This window comes from Peromyscus californicus, unplaced genomic scaffold, assembly GCF_007827085.1.
Source record: "Peromyscus californicus insignis strain IS unplaced genomic scaffold, ASM782708v3 Scaffold_8__1_contigs__length_139910024, whole genome shotgun sequence".
NCBI lineage: Eukaryota > Metazoa > Chordata > Mammalia > Rodentia > Cricetidae > Peromyscus > Peromyscus californicus.
In genome coordinates, this window is record NW_026294606.1 from 72,754,674 (window position 1) to 72,781,586 (window position 26,913).

Genomic DNA, 26,913 nt, shown 5'->3' on the forward strand with positions numbered 1-26,913 from the left:
AAGGCAGATATCTATCGATGCATTCTGTAGCATCTGACATTTCTCACAGTGACCAGGGTGTCTACAGGGCCCACAGCCAAGTGCAATGAAAACAACATGTTTTTCCCCATGGTTGAACTGAATAGAAGAGTTGAGACATTACCATGTTTCCTAGAATTGAATTTGTGATTTCTATAACTCTATCAATGAATGAATAATTAATTTAAAAATACTTAGAGTCACAAAAAAAGTGTAGAAAAGCTGGGCATGGTGGTGCATACCTTTAATCATAGCACTTGGGAGGCAGAGGCAGGTGGATTTCTATGAGTTTGAGACCAGTCTGGTCCACAGAGTGGGTTCCAGTACAGACAGGGCTATTACACAGTGAATTTCAAAAAACAAAATAACCCCCCAAAAAACCAAAACTCCCCACCCAAATCCCAAAAACAAAACCACTTAGAGTCTCCTAAATGATTGGATTAAAGAGATAGGCAGTTAAGAAATTGTTCCTGGACCCATGGCAATGTCTCGGTGAGCAAAGGCAATTTTGCTAAGCCTGTTGACATGAGTTTGATCTCTGGGACCCACATGTAGGAAGGAAAGAACCATCTTCTACAAGTTGTTCTCTGACTTATATACACACCCACCCTGTGTCACCAATATGTGTGTATGGACTCACATAAACATAAATGTAAAAATAATTAATAAACAGTTCCTGCTGGGCATAGTGTCACAGGTCTATAATCCTACGATTCTGGAAATTGAAGTAGGAGGGCCAATACCAAGAGTTAAAGGTCAAATTGGGTCCTATAGCCCGACTGTCTCAAAAACTTTAGGGTTGGGAATGTAGTTCAAAGATAGAATCCTAGAATTCACAGTATCTTGGGTGAAGTCCTCAGAAAAGGAAGGAAAGAAGAAAGGGAGAAAAGAGGAAAGGAAGTCATTCCTTCTCTGGAGGAAGTCACCGACTGATGTAGGAGGCAAAGGGGCCAGTGTTGTTCACTGCCATATGATGAGAATGTGGCCAGAGAAGGGTACACATCTGACCTAGAGAGCATGAAGAAGAGGGTCAGGCAGGGGTTTCTGGAAGAGGTGACTTCTAATCCTAGTAATAAAGGATTCACATATGTGTTTATTAAGTGAATCTTTTTAACCCCAAAAGGAAAACTTTCGGGTATCCTTTGCTTAGGGACAGGGAAAATGTGGCTATTTCTTGATGTGCATCATGCCATTAATTTTTCTTGTTTTCCTTATCTTAGTGACTTGGTTGTGTTATACTGTGGCTTAGCTTGGTAAAAGCACTGTACTTACCTTATGCAGTGTTATTTTCACAAGGGAAGGCATTTCATTTTCTGAATGATTTAGATGTTATATATCATAAGTGACACCTGGACTAATGGGTCTTCTGTCACCCACTGATGGACCAGGGATGTCCTGCCAGGAGTAGATGCCACTGAATTTTCCTATTTAGCCTCACAACAAACATAGCAACTAGGGAAGACTTATTGTCTCCAGTTTGGGGTCAGTGTGTAACCAAAGGTACCTACCATCCTAGTCATTAGCACAAATCTTTGACCATTTCCTTGGAGTCTAGGTGAGTAGAAGAATTCGAACAGTACACTGAAGTGAAGAAGGATGTCTTTAGGTGAGAAGCATAGCCAACAGAAGGCTCTCTAAGTGTCTCAGAGATGGTGGGTTCTTGATCTTCATTCAGTAAATTGGCAATTACTTGTACTGTGAAAATTCTGCCTTTTGACAACAAAAGGAAATAATTCAGTTTAACATGGATCCATTGAGTATCCATTCTTAGGAGCTGGTTTGATAAATGTTATGTTTACAATAATGAGAGACATTTCTGGCTCTCAGTGAATACAGATGTTCGATAGGTGTGTGTGTGTGCAATGCAGAGAGAGTGGATCTGTCTAATGTGTGCCAAGGTTAAGGCTCGGTGATCTTATTGCCAAGTCCCTGTCCATGCTTGGTAAATGCAAGGGTCAGTCAGATCTTGCTTCTCTAGCCTAGCTCTACCCAGAGGTTTGGCCCTTCTGTAACTTGGCTTGCATGCCACACCTCCAGATCCCAGTCCTAATTGGTAAAGCCTGGCAATCTACCCCACACTTTGTGGAGTTGTCTAGCTGCTTGTGGTGCAAATGCAGTTTGTACCTGACAGAACATTGATCCATCTCCAAGATACCTCTGTCGTCAGATCCCCGACCCCTGCTCTGCTTGCTGTTTCCTCACTGCCAACATCCATGTCTCCCCAAAGTGTTCTGAGTCTTTAATCTCATCTTTCATCTGTCAAGATCATTTCCGCAAGTCCTGCTATTCTTAAACTTCTGTGGATTCCAGCAGGATGCGGCTAAAATGAAAAGCAGGAATAGCTCTCGGAGGGGTTGCAAGCTGGACAATTTAAACTCACGACTGCAAACTGCACGAAGGCAGTCAGGCTCCTGCAAGGGCTGAAGGTGGCAGTAGAGGAACAAGCTTGGTTCCCAGTCTTGGTGTTGCAAAGAGCGGGCGGCCGACAGACATCAGTCAATTTCTCCCACATACGTATTCTGTTTCTTATGTTTCCTCTTCTCTTTATCCCTTTCCAATTCTGCCTTTGATGTCTTCCACCTCTGATTCTCTTATCACCTAAATTGCTCTTGAGTGCTTTGTGCAGCAAGATGTCATTTCTAGTTTTTTTCCTCCCCTCTCTAAGAACTAATAACCATGCCACCCTTTCACCTACTTAAGCTTTACTCAAATAAATGGGATCTGGGAATTAACACAAGACAGTTCATTCTTGGTCATTTTTTAATACAAAATTCACTGAAGTAGGTAAGCAAAATTAACAAAGATGTGATCTTATGCAATTGCCAACAGAAGTTTTAGCAAATGGCTATTTTTTAAAAAAATATTTTATTTACAGGGGTTATTCAGTTATCTGATACTCTTTTTTTTTTTTTTTGGTTTTTCGAGACAGGGTTTCTCTGTGTAGCTTTGCACCTTTCGTGGAACTCACTTGGTAGCCCAGGCTGGCCTCGAACTCACGGAGATCCGCCTGGCTCTGCCTCCTGAGTGCTGGGATTAAAGGCGTGCGCTGCCGCCACCACCGCCCGGCTCTTTTTTTTTAAAATAAAGTTTTCTTGGAACACACCCATGGTCATTCTTTTACACATTGGTTTGCATCTTTTGTACTTCAGTGGCCATCTTGAGTACCTGGGTGACTGATTCAGTGTACTGAGGCCAAATTATTCTGTAGTACTACGTAACTGAAAACCCTCAGTGGCTTACCTCTAAGGGTTATTGCCCATTCATAACATGATCTTTGAGAGTCAGTTTTCACAAGCAGTCTCCCTCTGAAATGGTGTTGATTTAGGAAAGAAGTAAAAGAGATAGCAGAACCACCATAGTGCTGGCTTTTAAAATTCTTACTTGGAGTTGGAGAGCAGGCTCTGTGGGTAAGATCACTGGCTGCTCTTCCAGAGGACAAAGGTATGGTTCCCAGAACCCACATGATAGCTCACACCTGTCAGTAACTCCATCTCTAGGGGATCTGATGCCCTCTTCTGGCATCCCCTGGTACTGCACACACATGATGGACATACATACATGTAGGCGAAACACCCATGCACATAAAAATGAATAAATCATTAAAAAACTAAAATTCCTTTTAAGTAGTATATATCCTTGTCATTCATGTTTTATTTGGCAAGTAAGCTACAAGGACAGACACAGGGACGAAATCCTCTTGTGGGATTTCTGGGAGGGTTGAGCCTGACTAGAGAGGTTCAGAAAAACAAACCAAAGACCAAAAAGAAATGTGTTACATTACTGTGCCTATGCAGGTTTTTTTTTTTTAATATTCATTATCAGGTAGACCAACTAACTTTTCTCTTTTCTCACCAGAGTTTGTTGAACAATATGAGCCCTAACCATGAGTCCAGTTCGGCAGTTCTGAGGATGAAAAAGATTCCTGGAGAGATGTCACCTCTTCACCTTCCCTGTCCCACCACACAGTCTCCAGCTCACAGACTGCTTTGAAAGCCTCAGAATCAATCTCATTTGTTGCTACAACCTTGATCTCACAGATTGAAGTCCCTGGGGAGATTCGAGCATTGGCGGCCCACTGGTGGGTGCTTTCAACTTCACTAGTGGTCGAGGCAAGAGAATGGAGCTGAGCAAGTGCAGTACCCGTAAGAATAGCAATAGATCCTGCAATGCTAGGAAGAGTCTTGAGGTTTTGATGATCCTTCAGAGTGACTGCCAGGAAGGTTGGCTGAGGAGACAGACAACCATAGTGACGAGCCACCGATCAGGCTGCGGATAGAAAGGGTTGTCCATTAAACATTAAGTAAGATGGCTCCTTCAGCTACAAGCAGTCACTGGAAAGGGACTCAGTTCAGAGCTCTCAATACTATCAATTCACAGAAGGCTCCTGAAAGAGCATCTGAGCACCCCAATATCTACAATGCCTTTCTTATTTCAAGTATCCTGGAAGTACAGGATGCAGGGTACCCATATACCCTCATCTTCTGGCCTCTTCTTTGCATTCAGCTAGAGAGCAGTCCTTTCCTCTCCTAGCCTCATGTGGGTCTCTAGCAGTCATCCTTTACCCTTCTTACTCAGTTGACTTGGATTTTTACCTCCAGCAATTCCTTGACAGCATAGAGGCCTCAAAGACTGCCTTCCCTCTCTCCTTTATGATCCATTACGCACACATCAATTGCAACGTCCTCCTCCTACCCAGCCAAATTCACTTAGTGAAAAGCTCAACTCTTCCTCCACCGTAGCAGGACATGGCTGGAGATTGTTAAATCCCCTGACCTAGTGTCACGCCTTAGAGCTTAGGTGATAGCTACTCTCGTTATTTGGTCGATTTACTTCCCAGCCCCTCCATGCTTCTTCCCACTTCATCTAATGTCTTGTCTCTCTCCCAGCTGGTGACTATATCGCATTTTACGGAGGAGACGGAGGCCCACAGAGACTTTCTCTGTTTTCCTCTTGCACCAGTGTCCCTGCCACCCGTTATCCTTGCTCTTTTCCTTCAAACTTTTATTTTAATGTACTCATTGACAATTTCATGCATGTATAGAACATATCCCAATCACGCCGATCCCCCCACTCTCTTATCCCCTTCTCACCGCCGCGACTTGCCCCCCCCCCCCCCCACAAAATGTATTTATTTTTTTAAAAAGATTTATTTATTATGTATACAGTGTTCTGCCTGCATGTATGCCTGCATGCCAGAAGAGGGCGCCAGATCTCACGGTAGATGGTTGTGAGCCACCATGTGGTTGCTGGGAATTGAACTCAGGACCTCTGGAAGAGCAGCCAGCGCTCTTAACCTCTGAGCCATCTCTCCAGGCCCTGAAGATACTCTTTTTCCTTCTTAACCAACTTCTCCCCATCTCTCGCTGCCTCTTCTTACAAATCATCAAGTTCTTCTCTACTCTATTAAAACCACCGGGAAGCAAACATTGTTTCCTCCTTCCACATGTGCTCTTAATCCCTCCTCCACCAGGTCACTACGGCTCACTTCCAATCGCCAGCCTTACCCCCAGTCCCCTGTCTGTATTAGCTTGATGTCTCAGTAGCACTGGACACAGATGACCACGTGTCATTCTTCTCCCTGTTTACAGGACTCCACAGACTCCTGGTTTTCCCTCTCTTGGTTCCTTTGTGGTCTCCTTTGTCTGTGCTCATCCTTGAAGTTGCTGAAGGTGGCAGTGTCCCATTAAATCTCCACCAGACATTTTCTCTTCCCCAATTCTGCTCCCTCCTGGGGAATATAGCCAGATGGCTTTAATTATCATCTACATTCTCACAAAGTCCCGGCCTCATCCCCAAGACCTCTGCCCTGAGCTCCAGTTGCCCACTTCACATTTCTACTTGAATCTCTCTTGTGGGCTAGGCAGACTCACCTCAGGCAGCACTGAGCTCCAGAAAGCAACTGGCACATGGCTGAAGCAAGAGAAGAAATGAACGGTTGTATCTTAGACATCCTGTTATGGCAGACATTCAAGAAATCTCAGTTATCAAAATTGTATTGAGTAGATACCCAATTTATGTTTGTTGAAAAGTGAATATTTTATCACTGGAGTAATACAATACTGGTGCAAATAGCCACAAAAAAGCATATGTTGATGGTAAAAAGAATGAATAGGTGATATATAGTTAATGTACTCAGTAAAGACTATCGGGGTCTTGGATATATCTGGCACAGCTATCAGTATTGAGAAAAACCATGCATAACTGCTTAGCTCTTGAATTTTAGTTTCTAGGGGAGAGAGGGGACAGACAAATAAAATACAGACTCTATCAGATGATAAATGTGATAGTGAGTGGGCTAGTTTAGATAGCACGGCATGCTAGCAAATTATTGCTGCATAAGATAATATCTCTTAAACTTGTAACAACATGCATTTATTATCTCACGTGGGCTCCATGGGGAAGGAATTAGTTGCAGGTCACCTTGGCTGTGTGGGTCTGGCTCAGAGCCTCTTGAAAGTGTGCAATATTGGCTGAGACACCAAATAGCTCAACTCTTTATAATGTGTGAATTGGCAAGTTGGTGCTGGCTGCTGGCAGGAAGCCACAGGGCCTGTCTCTCTGTAGGGACTGTGCAGAGAGAGGCTTACATGGCCTCATGACATGGCAACTTACTTACCTCAGAGAAGGTGACTCAAGGGAACACATGTCTTCGATGGCCTTGGCTCCTAAATGATGCATTGTTACATATTCAATATCTGTTGCCCTCACAGGGCAGTTGAGCTTTATGAGGAGGAGACTGGGTAAGGACAGTGCTAGGAGGCAAGGATCACTAAAGCCGTTTGGGGGGCTAGCTTGCACATAGCTGGACACTTCCCCACACTTCCCTGATCAAATGGGTTCTGCTATCTCTTTTCAAATCTCTGGGTTTTGGGGAATAGGTTCTATGTATCTGCTTAGGTCAATTGATTGTAGCAGAAATGACATAGGGCTTGTTTCTCAGGACTAGGAGCTTCCCCCTTACTGCTTCTCGGAATGCAACATTTGCTCTGTAGGTAGCAGCCACCATGCAGGAAATCTGACCACTTTGTTACCACCCTATTGTAGCTCGGATTAGTGTCTGGGGAGATGCCAGACATCTGAATGAAGCAGATGATTCCAGCTTGGGCCTCTATTTCACTTCAACCCTATAAAAGGCTCAAAAGCAAGTGCCTTCCAGGCTGACTTCCCCATTTCTGGACCATAATAGCTGAGAGTAAATTGCTGTGTAAATTACCAGTGTGGGAATGGATTGTTTTACAGAAGGGGATGAGTACTCAAGGAAAGCTACTTTGAAAAGATGACATTCAAGCAAGGCCCTGTATGAGATGAGAAAGCAGTACATACAGCTGTCTGGAGGAAAGAGGCTGTTCAAGCAACAGAAAGAAACAAACAAATAAACAAACAAACGAAACACGAGAGCAAAGACCCTGAAATAGGAGTATGCTTGGTCAACCCAAAGAACAAAAAGGAGTCTGATGAAGATTCAAAGAGTGTGGGTCAGAGTCTAAGAGGACCAGACCAGATGTTCAGTTCCACTCCGAGGGATATGGGAAGTGTTGAAAGGGTCTCACTGCAGGTGTGACATAATGCAGCCATTTTATATGTCCTGGTCTGTTCCTTCCATGGAGAGCAAGAATGTGGGAGGCAGAGTGGAAATGGTGGTTAAGAGATAATTCCTATCATGGAGTAGGGTTACAGGTTGTGGGAAGTATAGAATTCTACAAATGTTTTTAAAGCACGGTCAATAAGGCAGGCATGGTGGTGCATACCTATAATCTCAGTCTTTGGGAGGCACAAATATGGACAAGCTTCTGGGTTTTATACCCAGCATGGAGAGTCATTAAAATTATGATTGGATGTGAAAGGCAGCAAGAAAATGGAATGAATTAAGAATGCTTTGAGTTTGGGAGTACGGAGATGGCTCAGGGGGCCTTAAAAGTGCTTGCTACATTAGCATGTGGACTGGAACTGGATCCCTTGCACCCACTGAGAAAACCAGGCATTTGGGCGGTGTTAGGCAAGTAGACACAAATGACTATCTGGGGCTCACTGGCCAGCCAACCTACTAGTCTAATTGACAAGCCACAGGTCCCAGTGAGAGACTCTGTCTCATAAAACAGGGTAGACAGTGCCTGCAGAATAACACTTCTGGTTTTCCTCTGGTCTCCATGAAAACACACACACACACACACACACACACACACACACACACACACACATACATACACACACACACACACACACATACACACACACACACACACACACAGAGAGAGAGAGAGAGAGAGAGAGAGAGAGAGAGAAAGTCTGTGTCACCTGTAGCCTGAGTATAGTCTAAACTCACTATGCAGCCAAGCCTGTCTTTATGAATCTACTTCTTGCTTTTAGAAAAAGAGGAGGTGCAGAGAGCTTCCCTGTACCTGTTTCTCCTTCATTATCTTCAATCCTAATATTAAAGAAACATATTTGAAGGAGTTTATTCTAGTCTCCCCCAAAGCCAATAGACTGAGGTCATCAAAGAAATGGTAGGTAGGGAAGACATCTGAGAACTGAACCCTGGACATGGCATTGTAAACTTGCAAGGAAGAGAACTCACCAAAGAGACTGAAACAGAATAGACGGGATGAAGGGAGAGAACACCAAAATGTGTCAGACATCAGGGGAAATGTTCAAAGAAAGAAAGCGATGTGGTTTGCATGTGACTTATACCCTGGAGGCTCATGCATGTCAACACTTGCTCTCCATCTGGTAGTGCTGTTTTGGAAGGCTGTAGACCTTTTAGGAAGTGGACAGCCACCAAAGGAAGTGGATTACTGGGGGCATGCCTTGCAGTACAATAGCCCAGCCCCACTTCCTGTCTGGTCCCTGCTTTTTTACTGCAAGTGCAATGTGACTACCTGCCATTCTGCCTTTACCGTCATGATGGGCTGAGTCCCCTTGAACCATAAGCCAAAATAAACCCTCCTTCCCTTCATTTGCTAAGTATTTTGTCACAGCAGTGCCCAAAGTAACTGACACAGAGGGAATGGTAAGAGCATGCCAAGACATGAGAAAGGAGCTAAAAATTGATCGTTATTGTAATGCAAGCAAAGAGCAGGGATGTACCTGCTGGAAGACATGAGGTCAACAGAGACATTTTAAGATGAGGGCATGAAAAAACACTGGTGGAAATGATCCAGTAGAGATCGAAAAGTTGCTAATGTAGAAAAGCTGATAATGTAGGAGACTGTGGAAACAGTGAGGGAATTGAAATTGTGGTGTGAGTAAGGGGGTGGAGCCTAATATACAAAGACAAGTTCACTGTTACAAAATGGAAGACGGGGTATATATCTACAAGTGTAAAAGTTAATAAATTCATTGGTGACTTTTTTTTTATGAAATACAAAAGTGATTAGCTGACATTGAAGAAGGGACAGGATTTGGGAGGTTTGAGAAAAAAAAAAAAAGAACAGACATGGCAAGGTTTTCAGAAGAGTGGAGGTGATACAAGTCCCCAGGGATGGGCAGTAGCACCAGGGTCTGCTTGGAGCTTGTGGTCTGGATTTTAAAGGAAGATCATCCCGCACGATGATGTTTTTACCTAACCACATTCAGTTGCACAGGTGTGGCTGAGGAGTGAGTGGGCAGAGAAAGTCAGATGTGGGTGAAGTTGGAGTTTTATTAGGCGGTTATGACTAAAGGAAAGGCGACATTGGCATTGAGCTTGTCCGCAAAGGCATGTTTGTAATGTTGACCATGGGATTTGAGCTGACCCCGAAGACAGTGAGGTTGCAGGCAGAGGTGATCCAGTGGTAAGAGAAGGTTCTTGAACTGGGGAATTTGAATGCAATATCTTTGTTGGAAATGATGGGGCTAGGTCTGACCATGGTGGCACATGACTGAGATGAGCTAGAAGATGAGACTATTGTGGCAAAAAAGACAGAGACAGGCAGACTACAGAACTGAAGTTGTTGCCAGTAAGGACATCAAAGTTCCCAAGGATTATGGCAGGAGGGATGTAGGAAGGAGTTGTCCTCAGTGAATGTAACTGAGTCCCATTGGTGACTACACTATTTAGGGACAGCATCTGTTTCTTAAACATAGTTTTGTGGGCATGGGTCTTTTAACTAGTACAGGTCACAGTTTCTTTGTGTACAAAGAGGGAAATTGCCCCAAGTTACCTCAGGTTCCCAATATGTTTTAAAATTGTCAGGCTTGTACAGGGTTCAGCTTGCCAGCATGAGGATCTGAGGTCCCTTCCCAGAATCCACATAAAAATGTTGGGTATGCTGCTACTTGTCAACTCAGCCCTGGGAAGGTGGAGACAGGAGGATCACCGGGGTTAGCGCACCTGCTAGTCTAACCTAATTGTTGAATTCCAGGCCAATGAGAGAGGTGAATGATATTCTGAGGGTGATAAGGTTGTCTTCCAGCCTCCATGTGCACATACATGTATTTACAACTGCAGGCATGTGTAACACACACACACACACACACACACACACACACACACACACACACACACACACCATGGTCAAGCTTAGAAAAAAATATTTTAGCATCTTTAAAGTACTTCTGTTAACCAGAGAACAAATGAACTATTTCAAGGGCCCTGAGCATACAAAGAAATCTATTTTGGGCTGTAATATATAAGCTTGCTAATTTGCAAGGGCATATTTTTATAGCTAACAGGATAAACTAATGGCCTTGGTGGGATAAAAGGAGTAGCCCATGAGGGAGGGATAAGAAAAAGCGAGTTTTACAAATAAATGTATTAAGTACCAACCAGGGATGTTCAGAGTTAATGTTGTTAAGAGTTTTGAGCATTAGAGAGAGAAAATTGTGTGACTGTTAGTTTATGAAATGAGACACTGGGACATCTTTGGCACCAGAACTCTAACTGAATACCCTTATGCATAAGAGAGGATTTCCTTGCATCTAAATTCTCCCTTGGCCCAGAAACCATTCTTGTAGAATGTTTTCCTTATTGTGTCATGGCAATTTGTTTCCTACCCTATCATCCTACCTAGAGTTCCATGACAGAAGGGCTGTACTCATTCACTTTTATACCCATATTCAAAGCCAGTGTTTCATCTAAGAGTCACCTAGTAAATATCTAATCTGTGTAGGAGCGAATGGTGGGTACTATATGGATGGATGCAGGACCTGCTTGCTAATTTGTCCTAGCATTTACTAAACAATGACCACTTTGTAGCTTGTGGTTGTTATATGGTTTACAAACAGCATTTGTAGCTGTTTGACACATACACTTGAACTAGCATGTAAGAAAAGACGTGGCTGGGAAGTTTGGTGGTGTGACTGTTACCTGCCAAATGCCATTTGTTATTGTCCTAGTTGGCTTTCTATTTCTCTAATAAACACCATGACCAAAAGCAATTTAGGGAGGACAGGGCTTATTTCACCTTACACTTCAGGTCACAATCCATCATTGAGAGCAGTCAGGGCATGAACTCAAGGCAGGAACCTGGAGTAATAACACGAGGGAATGCTGCCCACTGGCTTGTTGTTTGGTCCATTGCTTCCGCTTTCTTTGTTTTTAAGAAATAGGGGTTAAACTGTCACTTTCCTATAACAGCTGCTAATTTGGTTGCATACAGTCTTTCATTTATTCTTCTTTTTATTTTTTATTGTATTTTATGTGTTTCGTGTTTTGCCAGTGTGTAGGACTGTATACCATGTGTGCAGCCCTCACAGAGGCCAGAAGAAGGCATTGGATCCCCCAGAACTGGTGTTACAAAAAGTTGTGAGCTGTATTTTGGGTGCTGGGAATTGAACCTAGGTTCCCTGGAAGAGCAGCCAGTGCTCTTACCTGCTGATCCATCTCTCCAACCCCTCAGCTAGCTTTCTTATACAGCCCAGACTGGCATACTTAGCAATGTTGCCACCCCTAGTGGGCTTGGCCCTCCCACATCAATCATCAATTGAAGCATTATCTCAAAGACACAACCAATCTTGTCTAGGTAATCACCCAACTGAGCCTCTCAGTTCAGCTCATAGCTGAAGGTAACTAGCACAGTTAGGATTTGGGTGTGACGTGTCTACCACAGGCTCATGGTTGAATGGTCCCCTAGCTGCTAGACCATGTAAGAAATGGTGGAAACTTTGGGAGACAGGGCCTAACTGGAGTAATAGGTCACAGGAGGCATCCGCTCAGCTATCTAGTTCTCCTGTCCTTCCTCTGCTCACTTTCCACAATGAAGTGAGTAGCTTCTGTAACGTGTGCTGCCTCTTCTGGTTCACTGGCCATCTCTTCCTTGGGAAAAGCTTTCTTTTTCTTACTTTTAGACAAAGAGACAGGTGGCTCTTCCATTCCATTGTCTTGTGGAGTCTCCTGGGGTTTTAGCTTTTTCCTCTTCTTAGGTTTTTTCATGTATTTCCTCACCTTCTTCTGGAGTGCTACTGTTTGCTGAAGATGCCAGGGCCCACCCAGTCGCTTCTTTTCCTTCTTCAACCGTTTCTTCTCTTGGTTTTCTAGCAGGAGCGGAGAACCTTCCAGCCACAGACATGCTTCTGCTTCCATGACACTCTGTCTCAGCAGGATCCAGAACTTGTGGAGCCAAGGAACATGGGTGGGAACTTTGAAACCACGAGGTAAAACAAACCCTTCCCTCCTAAGTTGTTTATGTTGTTTTTGTCAAAGCAACAAAAACCCCGACGCCATCCTAGCCTTCTCTGTGAGTCTGCTCCGTGGTGTACACCTGCACAGCAACATCTTCTCTGCTTGTAGCCCTAGTCACCTAGACATTGTGGGAAGTATGGACCACAAAAGCCCCCAAAAGACCAAAAAAGGAGAGTTATGAGGAAATGGGCCCACTCGAAAGTTGTCCTTTCTAGGGGTTTAGACTTCCATAAGTCTCCACCCAACTACAATGTGTATGGACAGTGTCAGTGGCGTGGTCTCATCAGTTCCTTGTCTCTAGCTGCTGGTGCACCGTAAACCAAGTCATCTTGGCCCATACATAATTCAGCCATGACCCTCTTGTGTAAATTCTGAGGGTAGTTTTGATTTTCAAGAAGCCCTTCCTATGACAACTCCAGGCTATTCTAGATGTCAGAGGGGCAAAGTGGTCATCCCCATGTGGGGAGTTGAGGCTTACTCTGGGGATGAAATCATTCACGATTTCACTTGTTTCGTCCTTTTTCTTCTTAGTGGTTGAAGGGATGCAGGCTTGCTTCCTTTCCCCGGGGGCTTCTGTTCCCATCTGTGGAGCCAGGAGGGTCCTGATGGGTCTTTTCCAGCTTTAACATTGCCAACCACTGCAGACTTTTCCTTTCAGGGCTGACAGTGGATTACAGCACGGTTTGTTCTGCCAGCTCTGAATCTGCCCTGCCCAGCCACTCCTGCGTCTTGAAATAATGTTTTGGTTGTAATCTGCCCCAGGCCCCACCTCTGCGCTGCAGTTTTTATCTTTTCATCACTGTTTTCTCATTCGTATCCAAGCTAGGTTATATTACAAGTGTTCTGGAAAAATGGAAATCAGTTTGGCTAATGTTTATTTAGTTATTAATCTGATACCGGGGACAGGGGTTCTGAACCCCAGAATCACACAGCTCAGTATAAATGTCGGATCCATGGTGACACCGTCATGTTAAAGGCTGCAGGTGATCATGGGTGGTGCCTCTCTTCCACCCTGAGAAATTTGTTCTTGATCCAGAGGGAAGAAATGTAGCTCCCCCCTCCCACCCAATGTTCACCCCTCAGGTCCCAGAAAAAAGGATGGATTCAGAAGGGAAGATTATGCATGTTTATTTAATGGAAGTTTCCTGTGGCACTGGAACCTTCAAAGGAAATAGTCAAGCTTCGTGTCTCATATGGTAGGTTTGACGAAGAACGGCAGTTAAGATGTGTTACTGAGCAAAGAGCCTCTGATGGAATAGCAATGAACTTGAGGGACTTGGCAAGGTCCATCTGTGAAGAGTCTTCTCTTTCTTTGAGTCTGTAAAGATAAGGATATTCCTTCTGGGTGAAGAGCCTTCTGCATATGCTGCTTCTCACATCCCTTCAGGTTAAAATGTTCCACATGGCAGTGTGGTGTAATTTGGGTTAGCATGTCCTGGACTCAATGAATCCACTTCTTAATGGATGTGGGGATAATATGAGTATCTGTAAAGATTTAAGGATGGTGTTTTCCCCGGTTTCTTTGGGAGCAAATATAATTTGTACCTTCTGTCTACAATAATTTGGTCCTTGGGTTTTTCAGGGGGAATTTCTGTCTCGCTGTGATTGTGTTGTTTTAAATGGAGAAAACCTCAAGTGAAAATAACGGGGTGTGAAATTCCTGGGGACTCAGATTCGGAAAGCAAGCAGGCTGAGCGGGGCGGGGTGAGCAGGGTGAGCGGGGTGTGATGAGAGTTTGGGCCGCAGAGAAGGTGCCATGGCTCCCTCTAGGGGCGAGAGCTATGGAAGCGCTTTGAGGGTGGGCGGTTGCCTTGTTTACCTAGAGCAAAATTTTAACGCTACTTTAGCTTCAAGGGAACACACTTTGTTGGAAACAAGGGAATGTTTTCTCCAGGAAAGAGCGGAATCCTGGGTGTGGTCTGGGAAATGGAAATTTCCGAGGTTTCCACAGTGACATTTGTTTTGTGACCTGATAAGAGCTTTAGAACACCAGATTCCCAGGGACCTCACTGTGATCTCAAAACTGACAGGCGAATTGCAGGCATGTCTAGGGTACTCTAACTTAGGCTTCTCTCTATTAAGATTTGGAGCCCTGGGAACGTGTGTCTCTGTGTGTGTATGTGTATGTGTATGTGTAACATACACATACACACACATATAAATATACATATATACTGTTAACTATATATGTATGTATATATGCACATATGTGAACTCTTTCTGAATTGTACTTTAAGATCACAGCAAAACTGAGTGACAAAGACTGAGATATCCCCTTTATCTCATAATCCTCTCACTTTCAGCATCCTATATCAGAGGGACACATTGTTACAACTGAGGAACATATATTGACATGTTATTACACCTGAAACCAGTAGATTACATTAGTTTGCTGAGAGAGAAAGAATCTCTCTGTGGGTATATGCACACGTGTGTGCAGGTAGAAGGCATTGGATTCCCCTGAGTTACTGTTAGAGGTGTTTGCCAGATGCCTGGCTTAGTATATGGGTGCTGGGATTCGAACTCTAGTCTTCATGATTGCACAGCAATCACTCTTAACCACTGAGCAATCCTTCTAGACCCTGGGGGATCCTCTTCATATTGTATATTATATGGATCTGGATAAGTTCTTAATGACATAAATCCATCGCTACAGTATTATGCTAGTTAATTTTTACTTCCTTAACAATTCCCTGCACTGAGCCTATTCATTTCCCCTCACGGATCTCCAGTGACCACTGATCTTGACAGGGTCTCTGCTGTTTTTCCCTCTTCACCTTTCAGTTAGAAAAGTGTTCCACCTCTTGGGTTGGCTTATTTCACTTAGATGCCTTTACTTCTTACATTTTTTAAAAAATGGTTTGGCAGGGTTTTTTTTTTCCCCATTTTAGTGCTGAATATTATTCCATTCCTTGCTTATACCATAGCCTATCTATTCACCCACAGAAGAACATCTGGTTACTTCCAAGTTTTGATGATTATACATAAAGATGCCATAAAAAATCTGTGTGCAGTTTTTGTGTAGTTGTGATTGCTCTACCCCTCTCAGTAAATGCCAAGGAAGATGCTTGCTTGCTGGAGAGTATGGTAAGAATTGGTTTAGTGGGTTTTTTTGTTTGGAGTTATCATTATTTTTGTTTTTTCAAGACAAGGTTTCTCTGTGTAGCCCTGGCTGTCCTGCAACTTGCTCTGTAGACCAGGCTGGCCTCAAACTCATAGAGAGCCACCTGCCTCTACCTCCCGAATGCTGGGATTAAAGGCGTGCACCACCACACAGCTGGTTTAGTTTTATAAGAAACTGTCAACTGCTTTTCAAAGGGGCTTTGCCATTTGCACTGTACTAGCCACTAAGGAGAGCCCTTCTTTTCTTTCTCACCAGGGTGCCAGTTAGTTTTTATGTCAATTTGACACAAGCTCTAGTCATCTGAGGAGAGGGAACCTCAACTGAGAAATTACCTCCATACAATCTTGCTATAGGCAAGCTAGAAGGGTGTTTTCTTAAATGGTGATTGATGTGGGATGGCACAGCCCATAATGGGTGGTGCCACCCCTGGGCTGGTAGTCCTGGGTGCTACAAGAAAGCACAAGCAAACTATGAGGAGCAAGCCATGAAGAGCAAGCCAGTAAGCAGCACTCCTCCATAGCTCCACTGTGATCACAAAATGGACAAGCAAGATTGCAGGGATGTCTGGGGTAGTCCTGCCTTCAACTTCCTACCCAGTTTGAGTTTATGCCTTGCCTTCCCTCAAAGGACTATGATTCAGAATACTAAGAAACCCTTTCCTTCCCGTGTTGCTTTGGTCATGGTGTTTCATCACAGCAGTAGAAACCCTCCCTGAGACACAGCATTTGATGCTGTCCGTGGTCAGAATTTTGGCCCTGATTGCAGATGTGCATTAGGATCACATCATATTTTGCACTCTTTTTTTTAAAATTTTTTATTTTTATTTTGCAATACAATTCAGTTCTACATATCAGCCACGGATTCCCTTGTTCTCCCCCCTCCCGCCCCCCTCACCTTCCCCCCAGCCCACCCCCCATTCCCACCTCCTCCAGGGCAAAGCCTACCCTGCGGACTGAGATCAACCTGGTAGACTCAGTCCAGGTAGGTCCAGTCCCCTCCTCCCAGGCCGAGCCAAGCAATCCTGCATAGGCCCCAGGTTTCAAACAGCCAACTCATGCAATGAGCACAGGACCCGGTCGCACTGCTTGGATGCCTCCCAGACAGATCAAGCCAATCAACTGTCTCACCCATTCAGAGGGTGAGATCCAGTTGGGGACCCCTCAGCCATTGGTTCATAGTTCATGTGTTTCCATTCATTTGGCTATTTGTCCCTGTGCTTTACCCAACCTTGGTCTCAACAATTCTCGCTCATATAAACCCTCCTCTTTCTCGCTAATTGGACTCCCAGAGCTCTACCCGGGGCCTAGCCATGGATCTCTGCATCCAGATCCCTCAGTCGTTAGATGGGGTTTCTAGCACGACAATTAGGGTGTTTGGCCATCCCATCACCAGAGTAGGTCAGTTCGAGCTGTCTCTCAACCATTGCCAGCAGTCTATTGTGGGGGTATCTTTGTGGATTTCTGTGGGCCTCTCTAGCACTTTGCTTCTTCCTATTCTCATGTGGTCTTTATTTACCATGGTCTCCTATTCCTTGTTCTCCCTCTCTGTTGTCGATCCAGCTGGGATCTCCTGCTCCCCCAAGCTCTCTTTCCCTTGGCCCTCGCCCTTCATTACCCCCACTCATGTCCAGGCTGTTCATGTAGATCTCATTCCATTTCTCCGTCATTGGGTGATCCCCGTGTCTTTCTTGGGGTCCTGTTTTCCAGGTAGCCTCCCTGGTGATGTGAGTAGCAGTCCAGTCATCCTTGTTCCACATCTAGTATCCTCCTATGAGTGAGTACATACCATGTTTGTCTTTCTGAGTCTGGGTTACCTCACTCAGGATAATTTTTTCTAGATCCATCCATTTGTCTGCAAACCTCATGATGTCATTGTTTTTCTCTGCTGAGTAGTATTCCATTGTGTATATGTACCACATTTTGTTTATCCATTCTTCAGTTGAAGGGCATCTAGGTTGCTTCCATGTTCTGGCTATTAATATTTTGCACTCTTGGTAGTTAGGATGTGGCTTATGATTTTTTTTCTTATTTTCTTAGGTAGTTTCATTGTTCATATAGTTACTTTTGTCATTTTCATTAGTGAGTGATTATCTGGAAAAAATTATAGCAACCTCATTTGGATGTGAAATAGTCTTACATAATGTGTTCATTATTAAAGAACGTTTAATTAGGTAAATCATTATTTTAGGAACCACATTTTTTTAAAATTAACAGTTTCATACATGTTTATAAGGAATTTAGTCATTTTCACCCCCATTATCCGTTCTTGTCCTCTCTCCCTGTCTCTGAAACCCTTCTTCCCAGCAAGACTCCCTCTACTTTCATTGTGTGTGTGAGCATGTGTGTGTGTGTCTGTGTGTGTCTATCTGTGTGTGTCTATGAGTATGTGTGTGTTCCACTGAGTTTAATTAGGGTTGCTTGCACAAGTGTGGGTGGGAAGTGATTTATTAGAACTTGGGCAGCTCTAAAGAAAGGGACACCCCCTTCCCCAGCCACCATTGCTAGCAGCAGTCCCTCAGGAGGACTGTGGCCTCGTGGTCTCCTCCCTCTTTCAGATGAAATGTGGACGGGCCTCTGTTATACCGATCTTTTGGAACATATTTACAAAACTCACTAAATCTGTCTCCTACCACCACTGACCTTTCATTTGCTCTTCTGAGTTCCCTAGGCTTTCAAAGCAGGACATCATTTTGCTCATTTCTGTGTTCTCTTCAATCGTTTCCACGTGCCTCATGCCAGGGAAGAGTATAATGAATGTTTAATTAATGCCCTGGAGTTTTAGAAAATGTCCTGTGATGGAAGCAATTAAGCAAGTTGTTGACTCCATTGCTGCTTGATAAGAGATCAAGTACCTTGCTCAAAACCATGTAGCTAACAACTGGCAGGACCTGGATTGTTCCTGGGCTTCCCCATCCATAGTCAGTGAGTGGTATGTAGAGGAGTGATTCCCCACACCCCAGCTGACATCTATTTCTTGGTAGGATCAGTCCTAAGTTTTACACAGCCCTCTCTTCCTCCTGTACATAGGCAGACCTATTGCTGATGGAGGTGGGTGGATCCCACTCCTGCTTGCGTAGAGGGTGCAGGCGCCAACATGCTCATTCCCGGGCCAGAGTTCCTTTACAGGGAGAGAGCAGTGACTCTGAGGAGTGTGCTTGCTGAGTACTTTTGGGAAGTGAAGCATCCTCTCTTTTTCTGAAAAGACAAAATTGAGAAGCCAGCTTCTTTCTCCACCCTTTGACAGGAGTCAAAGTAGAAGCCAGGTAGTTATGAGCTGCCAAAGCAGGAGCCGTGGGACTGCCACCAAGGCTTAATTAGCTTGGTTATCAGAGCAGGTAGACACATGGTATGGTATGAGGTTAACAAGCAGTTGGCTGAAGCTAGCCCTGAAACCCATTCCTCCCCTTCAGAGTGAGGGATGAGCTATTTATTGTTCAAATCATTTTGAGAGTTTTAAAGTTTTCTGGTTGTTAAGTGGAAACTTTCACGGATAGAGTTTTCGATGAGGAGATCATATTCCTTTCTCAAAGATAATTGGTTGGAGCATTGGGCAAGTGTATCTATTAGGTTTGCAGAGAACTAATTAGGTCCCAGCATTTAAGGGCCATGTGATAGCTGGTTCACGCTGTATTTACAGTTCTGCAGTCAAATAAAATCTAAATGTCAGGGGCCTGAGTGTGAATATAAAAATATCAGCACTGTGTCTACCGCAGCTCAAACCAAATCATGGCTCCCTCAGGGAGAATCAATACTTTTCTCTTAAGTCAAACCCAGATTCCTAAATGCGTTTCCCAATAACAAATAGTTATTGACAAAGAAAATATTTTAAGAAATTTCAAAACAGTATAAAAAAAGGGAAATTCTACATATGGGCTTTAAATGTCCATTCTAATGGTTGGGAAAATCACCCTGTAAGCTCCTCCCCATTCAGGCTCTTACTCTTTCCCTAGGTTGTAGCCAATAAAGTAATTGTCAGCATGGAAAATTGGATTGTTGGCAGTGACAAAGACAGTCAATAGAGGATAAAAGTATCACCTTGAAGGGGATTTGCTTGAAGATTTCATGGCCCTAAACTTTAAACGAGACAGGGAGAGCTTCTGTCGGCAACAAAATGACTTCATAATATCTGGAGTGGGTGTTGGCTCTTCATGCTCTCGGAATGCTTTGAGACCTTCAGACATTCTTACTTTGTTGTATGATCTTGATTTTGGCAGAATCTAAAGGCTTACCACTTTCCTTCGCTTCTTCCAACCCTTGACACTATCTTGAACAAATTATAAGATACTTGTCCAAGTTAAGAAGTAAGCCACCAGGGAATGATAGCATGTTCAATGGCATTTACACACAGGCCTGTTGGTTATCTTGATGGCTTCATCCAGAGTAACAAAGGAAGTCTGCAGTGAAGCCAGTTCCACCAGTAGTTCTACTCCTTTGGTATAATTCCTCTTTAGTGTAGCCAGCTGTTCCCCACCTCTGGCTAAACCAGTCAGTTCATAGCTGTCAGTTCCTTCATGGTAATGTTCAAACACTGGTAGGATAACACCTGCCCTGTGAGACCATTTCTCCTGCACCAGAATTCAGCAACCACCTGTCACAGTTGAATGAGATCGCACCACACGCTCAGCAGCTTACATCATTTCCTCTGTGAGAGTGTCCTACGATCCTATTTAAGTAGTTTCATTGGTACTTGCAAACATTCATGGTCTCAGCCAACTGCTGCGAGCAGCCTTTGTTCCTACTCACTTGCAAACCTTGGCGCTGATGTCCGAGAGTTCAAAGCCCCTGTTGTGTTATTGTGGTCTCCTCAGCTCTACATCTATTTTTCTTTGCACAATAAGTCTGCCTGTAATGGAAGCAGTTCTGCCCATTTCAATGTGACTTATGAACAGAGTAAAATGATTTTAAAAACAAAAACAAAAACAAACAAACAAAAACAAAAAAGAAGTAAGCCACCATTTTTTTGCTTTTAATGTGTGTCAGGAGTGGAGACCCAAGGCTTCTGCTGTGACCGACACTGAATGCCGATAGTCCCACCTCCCAGCAAGTTTCTCTAAGCAGGAATGCTGGGATTCTCAAGGTTCCTGCACTACAAGCTGGGAAATGCTTGCCTCTGAGAGACATAAATAACCACAACAGCCAGAAAATAAAGCAGGCAATCTCTAGAAGTGCCTGGATACATTAGGATGAAAAACAGCCGAAGCCTCCAACTCCTCAGACTCCATTGAATACTGTTTGCAGTCATCCGGTAAAATTTTAATTTATTTTATTATTGCATTTTTATGACAAATTGTAACATAACTCATTTATTTTCTCCATCAATCTCCTCTCCTTCATAAAAATGGCACACATGATGATGACCTACATTAAAGTAATTGTCACCGTGTGTAGTATTACAGCGATAATCTATAAATAATATAAAAGTTTGTAGAAAATTAAAGTATAAAATATATGACGATAGAAAAAGATAAATCTTTCAACATTTAAGGTTTTTTTCCCCCTTGCTATTATATGGAACTGGTGTTTTAGCTATTTGAGCCACCTAGTGGTAATATACATGAAAAATGGTTTCTCATGCTGAAAAATAGAAGTCTAATAGTTCCCCATTTAAAGGAAGCATAACTACTATGCATGTTCAGTTTATGAATGAATATTTACTAGTATAAGGTTCAGCACTAGAAACTAAGTTACAAAAACATAATTCTTTGTTTTGTTTGTTCCGTCTAGTAGAGAGGCCATATAACCAAGAAAATAAAAATGGAAAAGAAATTATAATTGAAAGGGATGCTTTCAATGTGTACAATGAAGAAATAGCTGTCAACTATTTTTAAAGACATTTATTTATTTTGTTTGAGAGGTATTTGGGCCTGGTCGCCACACAGTGAGCTTGTGGAGGTCAGAGGTCAGAGACTCATGGGAGTCGGTTCTCTTTTTCTCCCAAGTGCATCCTGGGATAAAACTCAGACCTCAGGTTTGATGACAGTCACCTTTACCCATGAACCATCTCACCATCCCCAGCTAGAAAAATTTTAATGAACTGAAATAATGAACACATATCACAACATAGTTATTTCTGAATGCAGCCTTTGACATGTGGTCTTGGGGATGATTGCATTTTCCAAATCTTTATCAGTCTCATGTCTTAGTCAAGAGACAAAAACTAACCACCAATCCATTCAAATGGTCCATTAGAAATATTCCCGAACTAGATTACACTGTGGCTGTTTTCGATTCTCTGAACAGGGAACTGTAGACGAGACTAAGCTCCACGTTGGCTCCATTCTGGCGTATTACTATCCGGCAGAGCCAAATCACGAAGTACTGCTAACTTCACGTGACAGGATCCACACACGTCTGTGCCTTGTTAACTTTTAAGGAGCTCTTATTTGTTGCTCCAAGAATGTCAGGTTCTGTGGTTTCCTGCTTTCTTAAATTGCCATATGTCTCTAAATAGGTTTTCTGGAAGTGAGAATTAGCACAAAAAAAACATGGTGATTTTGTCTTCCGTGAGCCCACCAAACGCTCTTCTTGTAGTCTTGTAAACCGGCAGTGAAAATGGTCACTCCACTTGATGTTGCTGCTTACCTGAACTCTGACTTTTCCCCAGCTCCTCTGTGGTTTTTCTAGGTCAGCAGCAGTCAAGGAGCTTTCACAGGTGTTCCTGAAGCAGCTGTGTTGCCGAGAAGCTGCAGGCAGCGCCAGCCCGAGAGATGCAAAAGCTTCTTGCAACAACAGCGCGTCAACAAGGCGGGGGTGAAGGTGCATTCTGACCTGTGAAGTGAAGCCAGCGGTGTTCAGTGACTTGGCTGTGCGCGAGGCTCACCTGAGCAGAATCACAATGCAGGAAGCTTGAAAACACAAGTTCCTCTCATAGCAAGCCTGAAGACTTGTGGAAACCCGAGTATCAGAGGGAAAACCGCTGTGGGCAAAGTCTATTTTGTCCTCTTTAAAAAGGTGCAGAGTGGGGAATACCATTTCTTCCCCCACAGAATGTGTGCTTGTGGGAAGACACGTTTCTTCCTAGGCTGAACCAATCTGATAATTTTCTTAAGCATTTTGAACTTGGGAGGAAACAAGTCCGAGGTTAAACCTGAGAGACGGTTTACTGCTCTGTGGAGGCAACCAACCAGTCCAAATCCTGCCAGATGGAAGCCAAGAGCAGAGGAAGGTAGAGACTGGGACAGAGCGAGCCTCTAAAGTGAGGATTCTTACAGATGGTTTGAATTAAACTCAGATGGTTTCAATTGAAGTCTATCACTTGCAACCTGAAGAGTCCTGATTAATACCAGGTAGATGCTGTTTGAACACGGCCAAGGGACTTGTTCAGAACACTCTGGAAGGCTTGGAAAGGATCAAGTTCCAGAGTTTTGAGCATCAGAAGATAATGACTGAGAGCACCCACTAAGACTCTACTTTGATCAAACCAGGGTAAGTGACCTTAGGGAATCCTAAGATCCCAAGGGAAGGTCTAACTGTCTGGGCTTCTCATTAAATCTACAATGCTCAGTTTAGGTCATACATGGATTATAAGTGTCCTTTCCATCATGAGCATTTATATGAATGTATTATGTCATCTAAATTCCACAAGTGCCCAGGAACAGCTGTGGGAATGAGTGCTAACTCTGTCAGTAGTGGTACCTGTTAGTCAATGGCCCCTTTTGAACAAAACTGCTGAAAATACCCTCTCCTGGAGCCTTTAATCCTATGAGGCTATATTTGGTATCAAGGTGACCTGTCCATTTCCATCCTTAATGTCACCACATTCATAGCTCATTAGATTGGTTCAAAATAAAAATTAGCAGGGCTCTTCTTATTCCAGTTGGGTTATATTGTAGAGTGTTAGACATCAGCCAGAGCTAGGTTGAATCTGATTTTGATTTTCTAATCTCTTCCATTATTCCTAGGCTCAGAGACAGAGAGAAAGACACACACACACACACACACACACACACACACACACACACACACACACACATACACACACATACACACACAGAGACAGAGACAGAGAGAGACAGAGAGAGACGTTTGTATAGTCCTGTGGTTTCAGCTTCTGTTGTACTCAGGGTTCCTAAACTTACTTATCTAGTATCTAACTCGCTCTTGAACTCAAGGCCTGTGTGTATAATTGTGTATTGGATAGCCTTGGGGCATTGTGTGGAAATCCCAAGCTTATTGTTCCCAGCAACGAACCCCTTCCTGAACTCTCCACAATCTCTGTGTCAGGCAGTGACTATACCATGCTAGGCTTGAAACCTGTCACTCACTGGTGGTTGCATTTTTGATCTCCCATCTTCCTAGTCACTGTGCTCTGTCCATATTGTCTCTCGTATTTCTTAAGTATATCTCATTCTTATCCCACTATTACACTCTTTGTCCTGATCCTTATTATTTCTTTGTGGGGCTTATTATACCTCTCACTGTGTCTTTCTCCTTTGTGAAGTCACCTTTTAAAAATTACTTAATTTGGGGGCTGGAGAGATGCCTCAGCGGTTAAGAGCACTGGCTGTTCTTCCAGAGGTCCTGAGTTCAATTCCCAGCAACCACATGGTGGCTCCCAACCATCTGTAATGAGATCTGGTGCCCTCTTCTGGCATGCAGGCAGAACACTGTATACATAATAAATAAATCTTTAAAAAAAATTTAATTTAGGGGCTGGAGAGGGGGCTCAGTACATGGTACTTTAGCAGAGGACCCGTGTTCAGTTCCCAGCACTCATATGGTGGCTTACCACCAATTGTAACTGCAGTTGTAGGGAATCTGACACCTTCTTCTGGCCTCTGTTGGGTACCAGGCGTGCATGTGGTGTGCAGACATACATGTAGACAAATACTCATATACCTAAATAAAAATAAATGCATCTTTATATTATTAAAAACATCTTTCATGACTCTTCCATTGGGAAGGATCTATGAGATTTTTAGACACATGCTCCTTTTTGTCACCCCACCCCACCCCCAACAGAACCTTTAGCCATTCTCTTTCTACCATCCTGCACTCTAGACAAGCCAGTTGTCCTCCAGCTTACCTTAGTGGGCAGGTTTCTTCTGTGGACATTGTCATCACTCAGGCTGGCCTCACACCTTAGCCCAGAAGCTCTGTTCTTAACCTCCTGCACAGCAGTCCTCACACTATTTTGCCACCATGTATTTATTCCCATTTCTTCCCCAAACACTGTAGACTCCTTGTAGCTCAAAGCTGACACCTGGATATTCAGTCAGCAACCAAATGCAGCCCTCTACTCTAGTGCTAAGTTTAAGGAATGAATGAAACCACAGGAAGCCTTCCCTGATCACAATGCTTGCTCGGGAGCTCCCAGTCTGGGCAGCATCCATTCCGAAACAAATGAGATGAAGAGATCAGTGTTGGTGTAGAGAAAAGATGCTGCAGAGGAGGGACCTCCTGCCAGCCTCAGCCCATTCTGGCACAACAGACAGCTTGGTGAGAGAAATAAATATGGCAGCAACCTGGCACAAGCGGGCCTGTGGGAGGGAAGGAAGCAACCACTTCATTTTTTAGGCGTCAAACCTGGGTGGAGATTTCCCTCAGTTGTTAGCCTTTAAGCAGCTGGAACAAATGTTAGCATGTGTCTGAACCAATAACCTTGAGAGCCTTTCATGGTCAAAAGAGCTGGGGAAGGTCTCTCTAGGAGAAAAAGAGGGTTGTGGTCGTCTGTGAGGACCTAACAGACAATGGATGCGGTTTGGATGTTTATATTTCTACCTGAAACGTAGCTGCTTTCAGGCGTTTCCTGTGTTTTGTCTGTTTAGCCTCTTTATCCTTCAACATACGGCAGTCAGCTAACAAAACAGCATTTGACTCTTTGAAGGCCAAGTCAATTCGTCTTGAGGAGCATTGGAGATACCCTGGCTTTTATCCTCCACAGAGGTGTGGGGAGGGAGCAAGAGCAAAATCACACATCATCCTGTCCTTTATCAGAAGTTTAAAGCAACATGTTATTTGGCACCAAGTCAGATGTTGCTAAAAAGATTTTCTATTAAAAGATGTTAAGGACACTGTGCCTTATTTGAAAGGGGAATGAGTGAGGAGCTGATGGAGGTGTGGAAGATTGTAGTTGGAAAGTTTCTCTGGTCCTGCCAGACCTCCACAGTCCATGGCCTGCTTACAAAATAATCACACAGAGGCTTAATATTATAACCATTCAGCTATTAGCTCAGGCTTATTACTGACTAGCTGTTACACTTAAATTAACCCATAATTCTTACCTATGTTTAGCCACCTGGCTTGGTACCTTTTCTCAGTTTCTGCCTTCACATCTTGCTTCCTCTGTGTCTGGCTGGTGACTCCTGACTCAGCCTTCCTCTTCCCAGAATTCTCCTTGTCTCTTGCCCTGCCTATATTTTCTGCCTGGCTGCTGGCCAATCAGCATTTTATTTATCAACCAATCAGAGCAACACATATTCACAGCATACAGAATGACATCCCCACAGCAGAAGATTATGTAGTACATGAAGCTAAATCCCTTTCAATTGAGTTCCCTTCTTGTTTTGCTATGGCTTCTGTTTTTCTTCTCTTTTTTTGAGACAGGGTTTCACTGTGTAGCCCTGGCTGGCCTGCAACTCATTCTGTAGACCAGGCTAGCCTCAAACTCACATAGATCCACTTGCTTCTACCTCCAGAATGCTGGGAGTAAAGGCACAGGACACCATGTTCTTCAGCCCTTTTCCATTTCTTACTACATTGTGTTAGGTACAGTGGAAAATCTTCTTCTTTAGCTCCATGAAAATAAGCCCTGTTGTTGTGTGGCTCTTTCCTCTAAATCAAAACATTCTTTCTAGAAGGCAAGATGGGAAGGTTCATAAGCTTCAGGAAGAAAATCCAATGTATAAGGCTCAGAGAACTCTGAAATGTCCAAGATTTGCAAGCACCCCCCATCATGCACGCTTGCACACCCCCCCCCCCCCACCACCATTATACCAGCAGTGATAATTACTTCGAGAGGAGCTCTGGCCAGCTCAGCTGCCTGTACTTGAGACAGGCAGCCCTGGGGATGCAGCTGCCTCTGAGTCACCCACGCTCATGTAAGCAACTCCCCAAACCTCACTGGTTCACTAAACTAGACTTGGGTGGAACTATTTGTCTGTTGTTGGTGCCCATCTTGGGTAAATAGTTCATGTCTTTCCAGGAAAAGTCACACAACATCTACCCTCAGGGAA

General features: G+C 43.7%; 2 long non-coding RNA genes across 2 annotated transcripts in view; one reads left to right on the plus strand and one right to left on the minus strand.

The window, feature by feature from the left end:
- Positions 1-3,859: 3,859 nt before the first annotated feature.
- On the plus strand, positions 3,860-21,166 carry LOC128104498 (uncharacterized). Its single transcript, XR_008216033.1, has 3 exons — positions 3,860-4,096; positions 12,473-12,588; positions 20,720-21,166. It is a non-coding gene; the product is annotated as an uncharacterized LOC128104498 (long non-coding RNA).
- A 118-nt stretch (positions 21,167-21,284) lies between these two features.
- The window catches only part of LOC128104499 (uncharacterized), a 54,472-nt gene continuing 48,843 nt past the window's right edge, over positions 21,285-26,913 (minus strand). The window contains exon 3 of the long non-coding RNA XR_008216034.1: positions 21,285-22,507. This is a non-coding gene — a long non-coding RNA (uncharacterized LOC128104499). The remainder of the gene's footprint in view (positions 22,508-26,913) is intronic.